General features: G+C 36.6%; 2 long non-coding RNA genes and 1 pseudogene across 3 annotated transcripts; all 3 read left to right on the top strand.

Moving 5' to 3' along the window:
* Nucleotides 1-2,373: 2,373 nt before the first annotated feature.
* On the top strand, nt 2,374-9,572 carry LOC113352296 (annotated as a pseudogene).
* A 2,380-nt stretch (nt 9,573-11,952) lies between these two features.
* LOC113349527 lies at nt 11,953-12,917 on the top strand. 2 transcript variants are annotated; one of them, XR_003360237.1, is made up of 3 exons: nt 11,953-12,094; nt 12,186-12,313; nt 12,866-12,917. It is a non-coding gene; the product is annotated as an uncharacterized LOC113349527 (long non-coding RNA). The 2 variants fall into 2 exon arrangements; XR_003360236.1 differs by having other exon boundaries at nt 12,186-12,339; nt 12,866-12,904.
* A 243-nt stretch (nt 12,918-13,160) lies between these two features.
* LOC113349526 lies at nt 13,161-14,062 on the top strand. The gene is made up of 4 exons (XR_003360235.1): nt 13,161-13,249; nt 13,405-13,456; nt 13,540-13,590; nt 13,807-14,062. It is a non-coding gene; the product is annotated as an uncharacterized LOC113349526 (long non-coding RNA).
* Nucleotides 14,063-17,090: the final 3,028 nt, after the last annotated feature.

Genomic DNA, 17,090 nt, shown 5'->3' with positions numbered 1-17,090 from the left:
CGCATTCCTTCTAGCTGTTTTAGCAGGTGGGCTAAAACCGTCACCTCCAATTTGTTCCAAAATATACGTAGCAGGTGGATCACCAGTTGCAATCACCTCAAAGTTGGGCACAGTAGTACCTTGCGTTGCATGCGTGGCAATGGCAGGTTGAGGTTGCGTGGCATCCAGCGTGGCATCCAGCGTGGCATCCTGTGTGGCTTGTGTAGACTGTGCTGCAAGTAACGAAGCAGATCGCATTGCAGATATCCTGGCCGTTTGCTCCTCAGCTTGTTTCTTCTTTTCCATGAGTAACCTTCTAGCATTCTGTAACTTTGTCAAGGCTAAATCCTGCTCCATTTTTGCCAAATCAGCCTCCTATGCCAATCTACTTGCAATTTTCTTTTGTTCATCATAAAAAGCAAAAAGTTCTTCCTCCTCCTTTTCCAAATTGCTAGAATCTGTGGTAGTAGCATCATCATCCTCCTCACGCAAAATCTGTATCGGGTAAGTAGCACTTGCCTGATTATCATGCAACTCGGATTGTGCAACCTCCTCGTTACGAACTGTATCATTAACACTAGTTGATGGACTGGGAATAAGCGTGCATATTCCAGCAAACTTAACACCAGCAATCAATAGACCATCGGATTCATCAGCAACTTGTTGAACATTCTTATCAACACCTTTTTCAACACCTTTTTCAGGTGGATTGGGTTCTGTAGAAGCTGGCGGATCTTTTGGTGGATCTTTCTTTCTATATTTCCTCATATCCCAAACGTTCTTTAGCTCATTTATTTCCTTTTGAATTAACGCTTGCTTCTCAGGATCAGTTTCAACCTCCAATTTCTTCTTCAAGTCCTTGGACTTCTTGGAACGACAATCATCCCAACATGACCAATAGATTTACAATGATCACAGAAATCAGGCATGTTCAATATCTCATAATCAAGGTAAAAACCTTCAGGCAAATCTTCATCATCAATAACAATACTTTCAAAAGGTTTCGAAAAATCTATATCAACTAGAACCGCAACAAAATAACCATATTCCTGCCTTAGGGTTCTTGGATCAACACAAACTGGCTTACCGATACTGCGAGCTAATCTGAACAGAATTTCCTCATCCCAATATTCAAGATGGAGGCGTGTAAAACGCACCCATACAGCTGCTCTTGTTACCTTCTCCGACTCAGGATTGAACTGTGGCGTCCATGGCATCACCTTAAGTTGTTGTTCTTTAATCTTCCATGGACCTTCATAACTAACTCTCTTTCGATCAACTTCATTGAACAATTTAATCACAAAGTAGCCCTTAATCCAGGGAATAAATTGAACATCACCTGTTAGCTTCCATTGATTGCATAAACTTTGCTTAACTTCTTCAAACTTCGCGCCTAGAGTTTTAAAATCAAAACGACCTACCAGACTGTACTTCCAAACCTCCTTTGATCGTTGAATAACATCCTTTGGAATTTTAACCACAATCTCCTCTGTAGAAGAACGAACTGGAGGATGTGATAAAGATTCCGCATCAATTGCTGACATAACATGCGATCGCTTCTTAACTATATTAACATATGAACGCTTTCCCGATTCAGGTTGGCTATTAACGCCATTAATAGGGTTTCCAACTTCAGCAGCGTTTCTTGTTTTTGGAACATAAACCTGCCTGGATTTGGAACGAGAACGATTAAGCTGAGTTGATCGAAAAGATCTACGTGAACGATCATGTCGATCAGGTGGAGCAGGTGGATTTTGCGCCATTAATTTGACGCAAAATCGTTGGAACAGAAGATCATCGTGAAGAGAAGAGAAAGAAAAAAACCGGAGCTTTTCCGGCCAAACCTTAAGTTTCGTTTTTTTTTATTTGTAGAAATGCAAATAAGATATATATATATATAGGGAGACATGCTAAGAATTTCCTAATCAATGAAATACTTCCCAATAAGTCTTGATATCCAAAGATCTTATTGACCATATCGTGTAGCTTGCATCCCTTGTGGCTTGTGTGTTGTGACAGCTTGCGTTCCTCATAGCCTTTACGCGTAGGTAGGAGTCTTAATTAATAGTTAATACTGTTTCCTTGTGTTTCTATTTTTTAATGAACACCACGCGCACACCTCTTTAAATTATCATTGTTAAGCTGTAACAGATTTTAGTAAAATGCTGTCATATCAGATAAACAACTAAATATAATACTCGTCGTGTCCAACTTTCCTAAACTGCCTAAAGAAAAGGATTCTAGATTTATATATTTTTCATTGCGATGTGCAAGTCAGTACTTGCTAACTGTCAACTACTAGCTTGCTAATTAACTGTCAACTAAATTGAACAAAAACTTAATCTTCTAAACTTTTCTGAATTTGTGTTCATTTCAAAAGGCTAGATTCATACTATGACGTCAAAGGGAGGTAACGGTGGTGGATTATTTTCCTCAATCAAGTCTAGCTTGTGGAATATTGGAAAGCTCCCTATGAACAAATCCATCAACAAGTAAGAAATAACAATTAAGAAATACATGACACCGCCTTCAATCTCTTTTCATGTGTGATCAAAAACCAGGTTTTTCATAGAGACTCAAGATGGCCTTTGAATTGATTCTTGTTATAGTAATTTAATTCGTTTTCCCGCTTTGTGCAGTCATGAAGGAGTGGAAGTTACAAGTCCAGAAGGAGACAAAACGGTTGCAGCAGGAGAAGCTACTAAAGGAAGATTGAAGCCGGAGGTATGACTTGGGCATCTTTATTCTTTTTTTTTTTTTTTACCAAAGCAAAACCGTTTTGGCAATTTTACAGATATTATGTTTTCGTATATAATTTTTCTTTATTCCAATTCAGTTCTTTGTTTCTTCCTCTGTAGGAACAAAAAGGTCTATGGAATATGGTGAAAAAGTCAATTGGGATGGATATTATGTATTTAGGGATTCTTCCGATCTCTAATTTAGAACCAAGAAGCCAACTTCAGAGAGTGGCAGAGGTGAATGCTAGTTATTCTTGATATGTTTGTAATGTTATTCCCCGTTATCAGTGAAAAGTTATACATTTTCCTCATTGTTCCCCTTGCAGTCGATGGAGTCCTCTTATTTGTTGGAACAAGCAAATGAATATGAGGATCCTTATATGCAATTGGTGTACGCTTGTAAGTGCTTTGTTCATCCTTTGGTCGTGAATTCAATTGCTACATGGCACTACTGAAATTCATCCATGGTTATCGATTGTAGCAACATGGTCAATGTCCTTCTTCTTTGCCATACGTCGGACGTTTAAGCCATTAAATCCTGTACTTGGTGAGACCTGCGAAATGATCAATTACGATGGCATTACATATATTGGAGAGCAGGTGAGCTTCTGACGACCATTATATCCCTTCGCTGCCTTTTCCTTTTAGATTACTCTATCTATCCCTAGATAATGTTTTATTGTTATTTTGCTTCTGTTCAGGTGAGTCATCATCCCTCAATAGATGTTGTACATGCTGAAAATGAACATTTTATATTCGACTCTACAAATAGTATAAGGTCCAAACTGTTGGGAAATTCAATTGATGGCTATCCTTAATGGCAACTGCAAGATGAAACTTAGCTTATATAAAGACAACTCTCTTTATTGATGTTTAGAAAATCTCTCAAAACTAAACACAAGCTCTAATCTTACTCATATGATCAACCACAACTTTGGTGATCATATATATATAGAACTATGAATTCCTTTTCCTAGTCCTATTACCTTATTACATGTCTTTCCTTTTCTTAGAACTAGATGACTTCTAATTCCCTTAGGATTACATCAATTTCCTAATCTTGTCCTAACCAGCTTGTTAGTGACTTCTATGTTGAAGTTTAACCAACATTCTCCCCGTTAAGCTTCAACCTTACCCGTGACATATCTTGTACTCCAATCAGTTGTCTCATTTCTTCAAACTTGATCCGAGCTAATGCCTTTGTCAATATGTCTGCTTTCTGCTCAGTTCCTGGTATGTGTTCTACGTTAATGACCTCCTTCTCGATGCATTCTCGCATGAAATGATACCTTTTGTGAATGTGTTTCTTCTTCCCATGAAACACTGGATTTTTAGTGAGTGCAATTGCAGACTTATTATCAATCTTGATCAGAACTTTTTCAGGTTCTCTTCCTTTGATTTCACCCAACAGTTCTTGAAACCATATTGATTGTTTAGCTGCTTCTGTTGCGGCCATGAACTCAGCTTCACAGGATGAGAGGGCTACAGTGTCTTGCTTCTGTGAACACCATGTAATAAGTGCTTCACCTAGATAAAATATATGACCAGTTGTACCTTTTCCATCATCTTGGTCAATATTATGACTGCTGTCACTATACCCAACAATTCCTTTTGATCCTCCTCGACCATACTTCAATCCACAGCTGATTGTTCCTCTTAGATATCTCAATATATGCTTTATTACATCACTATGAGACTTGTGTGTACTCTGCATATAACGGCTTGCTACTCCCACAGAAAAAAGCTAAGTCTGGTCTTGTGTGTAACAAGTATCTAAGGCATCCAACATTTCTTCTATAACTCGTTGGATCAATCTCAGCTTCTTCTTGTGCCTTTGAAACTTTAAGTCCAAACTCCATTGGTATCTTAGTTGGATTACAAGTTTCAAGTCCTGCTTCTTTCAGAATTCTCCTTGCATAAGCTTCTTGTGTAATCTGAATCCCATCTACTCCTTGATGGACTTCTATGCCAAGGTAATAAGTGAGTTTTCCGAGGTCTGACATCTCAAACTTTGATGACATTTCTCTCTTGAACTCATTGATCACCTTAAGGGAGTTGCCAGTCAAAAATAGATCATCTACATAGACTGCAATCACAAGAAGCGTTCCCTTTTCTTCTCTTATGTATACTGATGTTTCTTTAGAGCACTTAACAAATCTGATTTCTCTTAATATTTGATCTAACTTTGTATTCCAGGCTCGAGGAGCTTGTCTTAGACAATATAGAGCTTTGGATAACTTATAAACCTTATTCTCTTGTCCTTTTACATCAAAACCTTCTGGTTGTTCAACATACACATCTTCTCGCAATTCACCATGTAAGAATGTTGTCTTAACGTCTAAGTGGTGAATTTCCCATGAGTTTGATGCTGCTTCTGCTATTAAGAGACGAATTGTCTCTAGTCTAGCAACTGGTGCGAAAACTTCATCAAAGTTTATGCCTGATTCTTGAACGTATCCCTTAGCTACAAGTCTTGCCTTATATTTGTTGACAGTACCATCAGCATTCCGTTTTATTTTGAATATCCACTTAAGACCAATCACTTTTACCCCACCTGGCTTATCAACTAGAAACCAAGTCTTGTTTCAGTTGATTGAAATAATTTCTTCTCTACATGATTGTGTCCATTTAGTCGAGACCTTTGCTTCCTGAAAATTCCTTGGTTCATCATTAACAGAAAGTAGCATTATCTCACATTCTTCTGCAGCTTGAAGAACATAATCCTCCAGATACTGTGGCTTTTGTATCTGTCTTGTTGATTTTCGCAGTGGAATGGGTTGAGTTATTTCATCGATTTCCTCTTCTTCTTCTTCTTCTTCTACTTCTTCGTTATTCTCAGTGTTTTCATTATTCTCTTCTTCTTCTTGATTAACATCATTGTTTCCATTGATATTGATGATTATGGGTCCTTCGCCTTCATCAATTACTTGACCCCATCTCATGTGAAACATTCCTGTATCCTTACTTGGTCCATCATTAGTTTCTTTCCAGTTCCAGTTTGCTTTTTCATCGAATACCACATCTCGACTCACTATCACTCTTTTCGTTGTTGGATTGAATAATCTGTAAGCTTTGAATCCAGGCTCAATTCCTAGATTCACAAGAGTCTGAGATCGATCATCCAGTTTCTTAAGAGTTGCAGAGTCAACTTTTGTGTATGCTTTGCAACCAAACACTCATAAATGATCTATGTTTGGTTTTCTCTTTTGCAAACTTTCATATGGAGTCATGTCTTTCAGATCTTTCGTAGGTATCCTGTTTATTAGGTATGTGGAGTGTCGTACAGCTTCTCCCCATAGATAATTAGGTACCTGCATATCCTTTAAAGAACTTCTTGTCATCTCTATTAGAGTCATGTTTCTCCTCTCCACCACTCCGTTTTGTTGTGGTGTATATGGTGTTGTGAGTTTCCTTTTGATTCCATTTGACTCACAGAACTTGTTGAACTCTAAGGAAGTGAACTCTCCTCCTCTATCAGTTTTAAGCATTTTGACCTCCTCTTTTAACTCTTTTTCTATCAGATTTCTGAAAGTTTTGAATCTGTCAAATGCTTCACTCTTTTCTTTCATAAGAATAGACCACATATATCTTCAGAAGTCATCTATAATAACAAATATGTATTTTTTATTTGAAAGGGTTTGTGGTGTAATAGGACCACATAAATCATCATGAAGAAGCTCTAATGGCTTTGAGGCTCTGAATGTTGTTGCTTTTGGAAAACCTTGACGCATTTGTTTCCCAACTAAACATGATTCACAGATCCTTGATTCCTCGTTTATCTGTGGTAGCCCTCTAACCATCTTGTTCTGAGACATTGCCTTTAAGGTTCTGAAACTTATGTGTCTTAACCTTGCGTGCCACTTCCATGTCTGATCTTCAAGGCTCATGTGTAGACACATTGGTTTCTCAATTGTGAGACTTACCTTGTAGATTCTATTCTGTGACCTTGAGACTCTGACAAGAAGCCTTCCACTTGGGTCATGTACTGTTAGATAATCTTGTCGCATTCTAACATCACATCCAACTTCTGTAGCTTGTCCTAAACTTAGAATGTTGCTTTGTAAGTTTGGGATGAAGTAGATGTTTGTGACAAGCTTCTGTTCTCCGGTCTTGCTCTGAAATAGAATTGATCCTTTCCATTCAATTTCTACAGAAGATCCATCCCCAAACTTCACATGTCCTTTGATTTTATCATTGAGTTCAGAAAAGTAGTGTCTCTTACCAGTCATGTGATTGCTGGCTCCATTATCTAAATACCAGATTCCTTCTTCTCCATCCTTTGATTCGTAGTTCTTTGGTATTAGTTTTCTTTCGTTTAAGAAAACAACTTCGTGCATGAAAAGAGTTGTATCTTCTTCCCTTGTTTCATTCTTGTTTGTTTCTTCCATTTTTTGTATTCTTTCAGCGCATACAGAGGAGAAGTGTCCTGGTTTATTACATCTGTAACAAATAATGTTTGATCTATCCTTCTTTTCTTTCCCTTGGTTTTGATCATTCTGACTTGTTGTTCTATCTTGTGAGTCAAACCTTCCTCCCCTTCCTCGTCCTCTGTTTCCTCTACCACCTCTTCCACGACCTCTTCCTCTTGTCGCAGAGTTTTGTTGGTAAGAGTTTGTGTACAAGATTTTTCCTTGAGTTTCTCCATTGTTTTCTTCATCAAGGATTCTTTCTTCATATGCTTTCAATCTTCCAATTATATCTTCATAGCTAGTCTTCTTTAAATCTAAGACTTGTTCGAGAGAAGCTATGATATGAATATACTTGAATCTTGGTAAACTATTGAGAAACTTCTTTACCAGTTTATCTTCATCAATAGATTGTCCAAGTGACGCAGCTTTTGAGGCTATCTCTGATAGCTTTCCTGCAAAGCTATCAATAGTATCAGTGTCTTTCATCTTCACTCTTTCAAATTCAGACATTAAGGTTTGCAGACGGGCTTCTTTAACTCGATCAGGTCCGAGATTACGTGCCTTTATTGCATCCCAAATTTTCTTTGAAGTTTCTGTTCACCAACTTGTAGAACAAGACATTCTGGTATTGCTTGAAAGAGTAATCCAATGGAAACATTGTTTTTGTCTGGGTCCAATGTACCAGGATCAATTGTTTCCCAAACTTTGTAGATTTTCATCAGTACCTTCATTCTCATGGCCCATACTGTGTAGTTTGTGGCGTTGAGGATTGGAACTTGTATTGATGGTGGCGTGAACTGTTTTGCACCTACAATGGTGGTTTCGTTTTCCATGGCTCAGAAACAAGCTCTGATACCAATTAATGGCAACTGCAAGATGAAACTTAGCTTATATAAAGACAACTCTCTTTATTGATGTTTAGAAAATCTCTCAAAACTAAACACAAGCTCTAATATTGCTCATATGATCAACCACAACTTTGGTGATCATATATATATAGAACTATGAATTCCTTTTCCTAGTCATATTACCTTATTACATGTCTTTCCTTTTCTTAGAACTAGATGACTTCTAATTCCCTTAGGATTACATCAATTTCCTAATCTTTTCCTAACCATCTTGTTAGTGACTTCTATGTTGAAGTTTAACCAACAATCCTATCACAAGGTAAATCATGATCTATTTGTTTGTTCCTCGAATAAATTTATGTATATATATATAAACCAAGATGGTAACAAATTGAATTCTAACGTATGATATCTAATTTTCTGCATGATGGATGTTTTATACTAACATATAGTATGAGAATTAGAATCTAATTGATAATTTTGGTTTAAAATCAGTGAAGATGTAAAAAGTTGTTCTATCACTATCCAGGACGCGTATTACCTTTAAAAGAGATGGTGTTGTACTGGAGAATACTCCTCCTCAGCCAAAATTACACAACCTTATATTTGGTCAAATGTGGATTTCCTTCTGTGGCGAGACATGCCTCACGAACTTGGCCACTGGAGACTACATTGTGCTAAAGTTTCAACCATCTGGCTGGAGGTTTAGGTACGGTTATGTTTCTCTCATCTATATAACTATAAAAGTGTGGCCTTTCAGAAGAAGAAAACTAATCAAGATGTGATGCATGAACATGAATCCCTGGGCCAACGAAATCAAATGTTGTCATCAATTTCGTTGACCATTTACTTTAATGTGCAGTAGCACTAGATTTGGAGTGGATGGGTATGTTTACAATGCTGCCAAAGTACCCAAAATACTTATGACTGGAAATGGACCGAGTATATGAGTTATCAACCATGCGATGAGGAAGGAAAACCGCTTGCAGGAACTGAACTAAAAGAGGTCAGATTTAATATTAAACGTTATTATTCATTAATAAAAAAATTTGTACATGTTTATATTTGAATCTCTAATCATAGTTTAGTACGATTCTGAAACAAATTTTATTCCAAAAGTGTTATTTGGTGTTGTCGGATTTATTTTCATGGTGTTGATTTATATGTAGATCTGGAGGGTTCCCGATGTTCCAGTAAAAGATAAATATCAGTTCACATACTTTTCACATAAGGTAAACAGCTTCGACACTGCACCCAGGCAGATGTTGGCATCAGATTCACGTTTACGTCCTGATAGATATGCACTTGAGAAGGGAGATACATCAAAGGTCAGCCATGAGAAAAGCATCCTAGAGGTGAGACAGAGAAAGGAAAGGAAAATGAGAGAAGACAATGACGATAAATTTACTCCAAAATGGTTCGACTCGACTGGTGAAGTAGCAACTACACCACATGGAAAAACACCAGTTTACAAATACAATGGCAAGTATAATGAACACCGATCGAGGGTGACTAGATTAAACATCAACCCTGATGAGGTTGATGTGACACCGACTGAGTTCAACCCTTGGCAATATGGACAAGAAACAACGGCTTAAGCTTATGCAACTTTACTTTAAAAGGCCATTTTAAGTTGTTGAAGTCTTAGAGAAACCTAAACTGTTTCTTAAGATGATTCAGTTGATTGATAATAAAAAAAATCTTATGCAATACCGAGTACGATTATAAATGGATGTATCTATAACTTGTATTAGTTGAATCGATTGATGTTATTGCTTCTTCATACAATAAATACATGTTTTTTTAACCTTATCCATATTTAATATTCCCAGGTGTATCGTACAGTTTACGGGTACACATAATACTCTCGCGTAAACATCTTGTAAGAATTAAGTTATGGGGATCTTCACAGAAGCTGAAAAAGCGTTTCATCCAGGGTGTTGATCATGAGATTAATATCAAAATCGGAAAGAACGTTTGTGAATCCAGAGACTGTTGTTTTAGTTTCGCGCTGAAGAAGGTTTCATATGGATAGCCAAGTCTCGCTACTAGCTATATCAATAAGAGACTCCACTGGTTATGCTAATGCCTTGTTCAGTTTTCCCTTCAAACACATAATAAGAAATTGAGTCACACCCCAGCCAGTCCACTTCATTCATTTTGATCTGAACAAAGAAACCCAATGTGCATATAAATACTGACACGAATAATAGACCATCCATAAGAGATGCGGTATTAATCCCAATACGTGGCAGTATAAATTTCAAAGTTTGGCAACGCGGACAAAGTTAACATGAGCTTCAATATCCCGATGAATTTTGTCTGGGACTTTGGCTTAAATGTTTAATATAATATCTTGGAATGTTGATGGTCTTGGAGACCCAGATAAGCGCTCGAAGTTTAAAAAAACTTGTGAAACGGTGGAATCACGCCCAATGTTCTCATGATTCAAGAGACGAAGCTTAGTGCTTGATCTGATAATATTGTACCTCAATGTTGAGGTGCAACTCCATGTAAGTGGATTGCGTTAAACTCCTATAAAAGATTGGGCGGAATTTTGTTGATATGGAATTCAGATATGATTGAAGTTGATGATTTTTTTGAAGGAATTTTTACTATATATATATATATTTTATGTTGTAATTTGGAAGATGATTTTCGTTGGATTTTGATTGGTGTCTATGGTCCTTGCAACGTGAAAGAAAAAAATATTGTATTGAGCTATCTACCTTGCATGATTATTGGGAAGAATACCTTTGTACGTTAGTGGATATTTTAATGATATAAGATATATGGTGGAGAGAAGAGGTTGTCATACAATATCAAATTCAATTAAACTCTTAGATAATTTATGTAATAACGTTGATATCGTGGATATGCCTATTTCCGGTGCGAAGTACACTTGAAGTATAACACCTAACAAGAAGAGCAAGATTGACCGTTATCTTTTCTCGCCAGATTAGGAAGATCATTTTCCAAATATCATCATTTTCATATTGAGTTTTGCTCAAAGGACTCAGATTGGGGTGCTTGCCCTTTCCTATTTCAATTAGCTTGCCTTGAAGGTACTAACATAATTTTTTTGATGACAGAATAGCGGGAATATTTTCCTTTTATAGGTACCGCGGGTGAATGTTTTCCAAAGAAGTTACATGCTTTCAAGGAGAAATTACAGGTGTGGAGTAGAGATGTATTTGGGAATATTGATAGGGCTATCGACAAGGCTCTAACCGAGATGAAAGAGTTGGAAAATTTGGATGATGGTACACTGATTCAGTGAGGAAAAGAAGGGTTGTAGTTGTAAATGGTACTTGAATGTTGATTTTACAAAGGGATTTTATGGTTGAGTATCATGAATGGTTATTTGAACAATTGGGAATTTTTTAGATGGTGGTTAGGTTATTTTCAATATCATTGCTTGAGACCATGTATCATGTGTTACTACCAATTTAGAGGTTGCATATATAGTTCGTTTTGGAACTTGTTATTGTACTGAAGTTATTATGGATACAATAATATATGATCACGTTTCTCTGTTAAGAAAACACTACAGTTTCAGAGGACAAAACCTACAAACCAAACTAATTAACTTTGAAGTTTGAAGAACTGGTCCAGATGATGATATGTGCCTATCTCCATTGCTTTATCTCAATTCTTTGTTCGTTCTTTCGATTTTCTAGATCCTCAGACTATGGATAATTTAGATCGATATGAAACTGTTTGTTCTTATCTCAATCCAGATAACTGTTTATAGTGTTTTGTGTTTTTTTTTATGCTAAATATGGTTAGGGTATTTAATCTTTGTCTATGATTTCTTGTTACATTTTGGTTTCTGGGGTTAAGAAAACATTGTGAATGATTTTTTTTAGTGAAGAATATATATAGATAGATAGCCCATCATTATTATGATTCACACACCTATGGCAACGATTACTTATGCCCTGTTATGAAGTACAGTGCTCTATACAGTAATGATTGGACCCTTGGTCTTTCTCCTCATACTGACCAAGACCTCATTACTGTCTTATATGAAAAACATACAAAGAGTACTCTCCTAAGAAGGCCAATGGTGGTGCAACAACCCAAGACTTTTGTAGTTATGGTGGACAACACTCTCATGGTACAGTTCATCTTTTTGCTCCCACTAACGATAACACTAGTGAACTTCAAAGAGTGAAGAAGGCTGACTACTATTGATTTTTACTTCGCAGGCCTGGAGCAAAGGAAGAATTCATGCAACCAAACACAGAGTAATGGTGAAGGAGAAAAGAAAGATTCTCGACTCAATGCTACAATATCCTCCAAACGCAAAATGTTGTTGGAGTATTGGATTGTTATAGTAAGTGTTCTACCCTTATCCGTGAGGTAGAGAAAAGAAAGATCCTCGGGTGTTAAATGAATTTTTTTATTTCTTTTCTTAGTTTCTAACTAAAATGAAAATTGTAGTGCTAGTAAATAGTTTATTAATGTAAGGAAAGTCACCGACCAAACAGCATCCTCAAGCATCAATAATAAGCCGATGTCGTAGAATTTGTTGTTTTACTAGTACTAGATAGTATATTTTTCTGTTTTTAATTTGAGAAAATGAATATCAGTATATGCTAGTGTCATGTCAATTTCTTAATCTGATTGTTCCAATTGTTTTTGAGAGGCCAAAGTCCAAAGTTCATTTTTCATATTATATTTTGTGACTGTGAGATCATAATGATGCAGCCTGTTTGGTGTTTGCATTTACACCCTAACCGCACAATATTCGAGGAGTTAGACTGAACCTGGTAGTGCGTATAAAAAATGTTGTTTTAAACCATAAGAGTTGCAAGTTTCTTAAGATTTTGAGTCCCACTTTTTTACGAGGATATCGTGAGTAAAATGTTTATGGTATGAGTTGCAGGTGCAAGGGTTCAAGCAACGTGCAACAGGGAACATGGATGATCCATATCTAAACCCTGGTATGTATCTGATAAGAAGCAGTTTCCTGTAGGTAATAGTAAGAAATGCAAACTCCTTTAAACACTAATTTGGTTTGGTTACTTCGCTTGTATCTGCACCCTACAATGTTTTTTCCAACGTATGTTAAGTGCAAATATGCAATGACTGCAAAATCAATGGTACATTTATTTCTTTGCTTAATGTAGGACTTGCTCGGAAACTTGTTCGAAGACCCTTTTTGAGGCGAGTGGTGTTCCCTGTAAAATGGCTGAAAGCATGTGGCTCCATACTCATCTTATCCAAGATTTGATCTCTATTTCTCGAACAAGTGTTCCTAAATACCGAGGTATGTCTGTCATATATGACTTCCACTCGTGAATATGTTGCGAGCACAAAAAAAAAAGTGATTCACAATGTTATGTTATGTTATGTTTTGTGTACATACTGCATTGTTATATTCTCTATCAGTGAATACACTGTTTTTTTTTCTTGTATGTGCAGGCTGGTGTTGTGAAGTTGGATACTTCATTGTCGTTGATGACTTAGAGCTCGAGTGAGTACATTGTTTTTTGTTTCATGAAGTGGGTGTTGTGTTTATATCTGCTTGAAATGACCATTTGGTTTGATTTGTTGTAGCTAATTTTCAGTGAGACAATGAAGTGGGTGTTGCTCTCTTAGCAACTGATGGTAATTTTCTCAAATCCTGTAAGAACGTTGAATTAGGATTCAAGATACTGCCCGAGAACCTGTTGAAGATCTGTGATAACCCTTGAATACTTAGAAGTGTTAGCATCGTATACAATCTTCAATTCTTGTTTCTCTGAATTGTGTAAAGTTCTGCAATGTTGGTGTCTTGTGTATAGGCTAGCTATGTTCCCTAATACCAGATAGTTTCTATTGCAGGAAAATCAAAGTGGGAGAAGAAACTTGGACATTGTGGTTTTCATTGTAGTTTTCTTATGGCATCCTTTTCCAGCCAACGGTGGAAAATCTGAATTACTACAACTCCGAATCCAGAAATGCTACTTAAATGTATGAATTCATTATAATTGAATACTTTTTTTTTTGTGATTTTGAATCCAAGTATGAATTCAGTTATGAAGTGTTATGAGTTCAGTCATGAATAGGTGTAACAATGAACTTCTATTTGAATTTATGAATCCAGGTCTCATTTTAGTGTAATTTGAGTTTATTTTAGTTCGAATCAGAATTATAAATCAGCTCAGTCAGAATGACTGCAATCAGTCAGCCATAGTTGATTTGTATTTTTCTTATGTTAAAAATTCAGTCTACGACGTAAGCTAATTTTCGTACCTAGAGACATCCAGAAAGTATCGTTAATCAGATTTATTCCGAGTCAACCTGAAAGTGTCGTTCCAGAATAAGACACTGAATCTACGGCATTTTCAGCAGCACTTTGATAGTGTAGTATAACACCCTAATACGACACTTTCCAACTATCTTAGAACGGATTTTTTCCACTAGTGTCCCAAAATAAGATGTGATTGTTCGAAGATTTTCACGACCATAATGTTCTTGATATGTCATTAAAACAATTGTATTGCTCACATTCCTAAGAAAGTGGGTATTGAAGAAGTTAAATATCTTCGGACTATTAGTCATATTGCGAGTGTGTACAAAATCATATCAAAAGTCTTAGCGGAACGTTTAAAGGTTTACCTTCTGAAAACGCAGAGGTACCAAATACACCACCAAATTTTTCCTTCGACAACCGGTATGTAAAAAACCTAATACAATTTCATATAGACCAACTGAATGATCCTTGACAATGTGTACATAGAGTTTATATCTCTATCTCTTCTCAACCAGTATTGTTAGAGCATTGCTCGGTCGAACTCACAAGTGTTGCTATCTCAAGCTTGTTGTCAAATTTAGTTGTCAAAACTGTATCTTGATTTCTAGTCTACAATTAGTTAAGCCTCGGTATAATGACTAACTTGACACTAGGGCTGGCAACGGCTGTCCGATATCCGGAATCTGTTTCTGGATATTCGGGATCCTATAAGATTTTATCCGTTATATCGGATATCAAATACGGATATTTATCGGATATTTCTCCCTTAACCTAACGATATTGGATTAGGCTCCGTCCGTTTTGTTGATATCCGATATCGATAGGGTTAGGGATATACTAGTAATTTTTCCAATTCCACCATCTATTATCAGTCGAATAAACCGATATCCGAACATTTACTTATTCTGAGACATCTGTTAACCTTGTGCCAGCCATAACTGGAGACAAATCTATGTATATATCTTGAAGGCTGGAGATTTCCACACTGCGCGACTCTATTAAACACTTGGAAGCTCGAGTGCCGAAGGCTAGAGATTCCCACACAACGTGACTCTACTAAACGAGTTGTTAAGTTGCCTGAATCAATTACTTCAAATTGTACATACTGTACTACTTTGTTGCCTGAACCAGCTTCTCCCGATTGAGCTTACTGTACGACCTTTTCTGGTTCAGTCTCGCGCGTAGTCAAGTTCTTTTGAGCGCACGTAGTCGAGTTCTTTTGAGAATTGTGAATTTCCTTGTTATTCTAAGCTTCCCTTGCCAGATACCAATTTCCTATACGTGAATATTAAGCTTTCTGTAACTGGCAGCAACCTAATTAAACTATCACCGGAGTTTCCCATCTTTTTGTCTTTTGTATCCTAGTTTTTGCTGGTCATGACCACGCTTTCATATGCGATTACCAGGAGCAAAACTGAAATAACGAAAAAGCTGCGGTGATATATAATTTTTGACTCATCTTTTCTTCTTCTTTTTATATGATTGGCAATAGCGCAATCTCAGGAGCTACATAAACAACCCAACATAGGAGGTTAACCTCTAAGTAACAAGAACCCAGATTGTAATGCCACTGCAGAGACAAGAAAAAAGTAAAGTAATGATAAAAGCAAGGACAAAAAATCTTTACTCTGTTAAATTTGAACATTTACTTCTGTTCCCACAAAACCGGATTTTATCGGATAAAAATCAGATATCCGATAGCTTAACCTTAACCTTATCGGATTAGAATTTTTTGGTTCCGCCGGATTTTATCGGATATCGGTTATCCGCTAACCCTTAACCTTAACCTTATCGGTATAGCCAATATCCGGCGGATATTTATCCGTTGCCAGCCCTACTTGAGATGATGTCGCGTAACTAATTAGACTATCATGCATTGACAAGAATTTCAAGTCAAGTTTATCTTGATAATTAGTTCTCGAAATATAATGACTAAGCTTAATGAACATTTGTTCATACTTGATGAATTTCGGTTAAGGACAATTTATTATTCGCAATCAAAATCATGATTTAAGTTTTACCATTCAAAAATAGCCTGGAACAATGATATGTGTCATTGATGTTATTCGGGAGTGTTTCGAATCGATTTAAAGAGAAATATAGAACTACTATAAATTCGGATACAACAGTGTTATCATTCTTACAAACTGGGTAAACTGTTATAAGTGCGAACCCGTATTACATGTACTCGTACACGTAGCAGAGTAGCTATATACATATCGACTTGCAGATTCGTGGTACACATATTCTTATGTACACCATGTACAAATCTGTTCAACTCGTGAACCGGCTCGATATGCATACTCGTATCAAAACCATTTAGTTACCGTGGTTATGGAACCGGGTTAGTTTATAAACTGGTACACGTACTAAAATAGTTTTGTGTTCCTGAACTCGGTTTAGTAACCAAACTGGTATGCAAACCAAACTAGTTCTGTGGACTCCGGAACCGGTCGTAGTCTTAAGATTTCCAAACAGGTACACATACCTAAATTGTTCTGTTAACTCCGGGACTTGGTTTGGTTAAATTTTTACAAACAGGTACATGTACTATGACTGACCTGAGTCACGAATGGCTATGATATTTGTACTTTGTGCATTTACTGACCATGCCGATTATCTTCAAGTGCGATTAAATTATCTCTATGAGATAATTAGCATTTGATTAATTCTCTAATAACACTAGACTTATTTGATCACATGATTGTGACTCAAGGTTAATGTCATAAGTGTTCGTAAAACTGAGTATTAAGCTTTTAAGTTCAAATCGGCTAGTTTCGGCTAACCACCTTGAACATAGTCTTTATACACGGTTCTGGTACGATTTCACCTAACTAGTATATCTTGTTTATGTAAATTAGATTCAAAGATT

Source organism: Papaver somniferum, chromosome 2, assembly GCF_003573695.1.
Source record: "Papaver somniferum cultivar HN1 chromosome 2, ASM357369v1, whole genome shotgun sequence".
NCBI classification, from domain to species: domain Eukaryota; kingdom Viridiplantae; phylum Streptophyta; class Magnoliopsida; order Ranunculales; family Papaveraceae; genus Papaver; species Papaver somniferum.
Note: the sequence above shows the minus strand (reverse complement) of the source record. Positions and strands in the feature narration are given on the sequence as shown.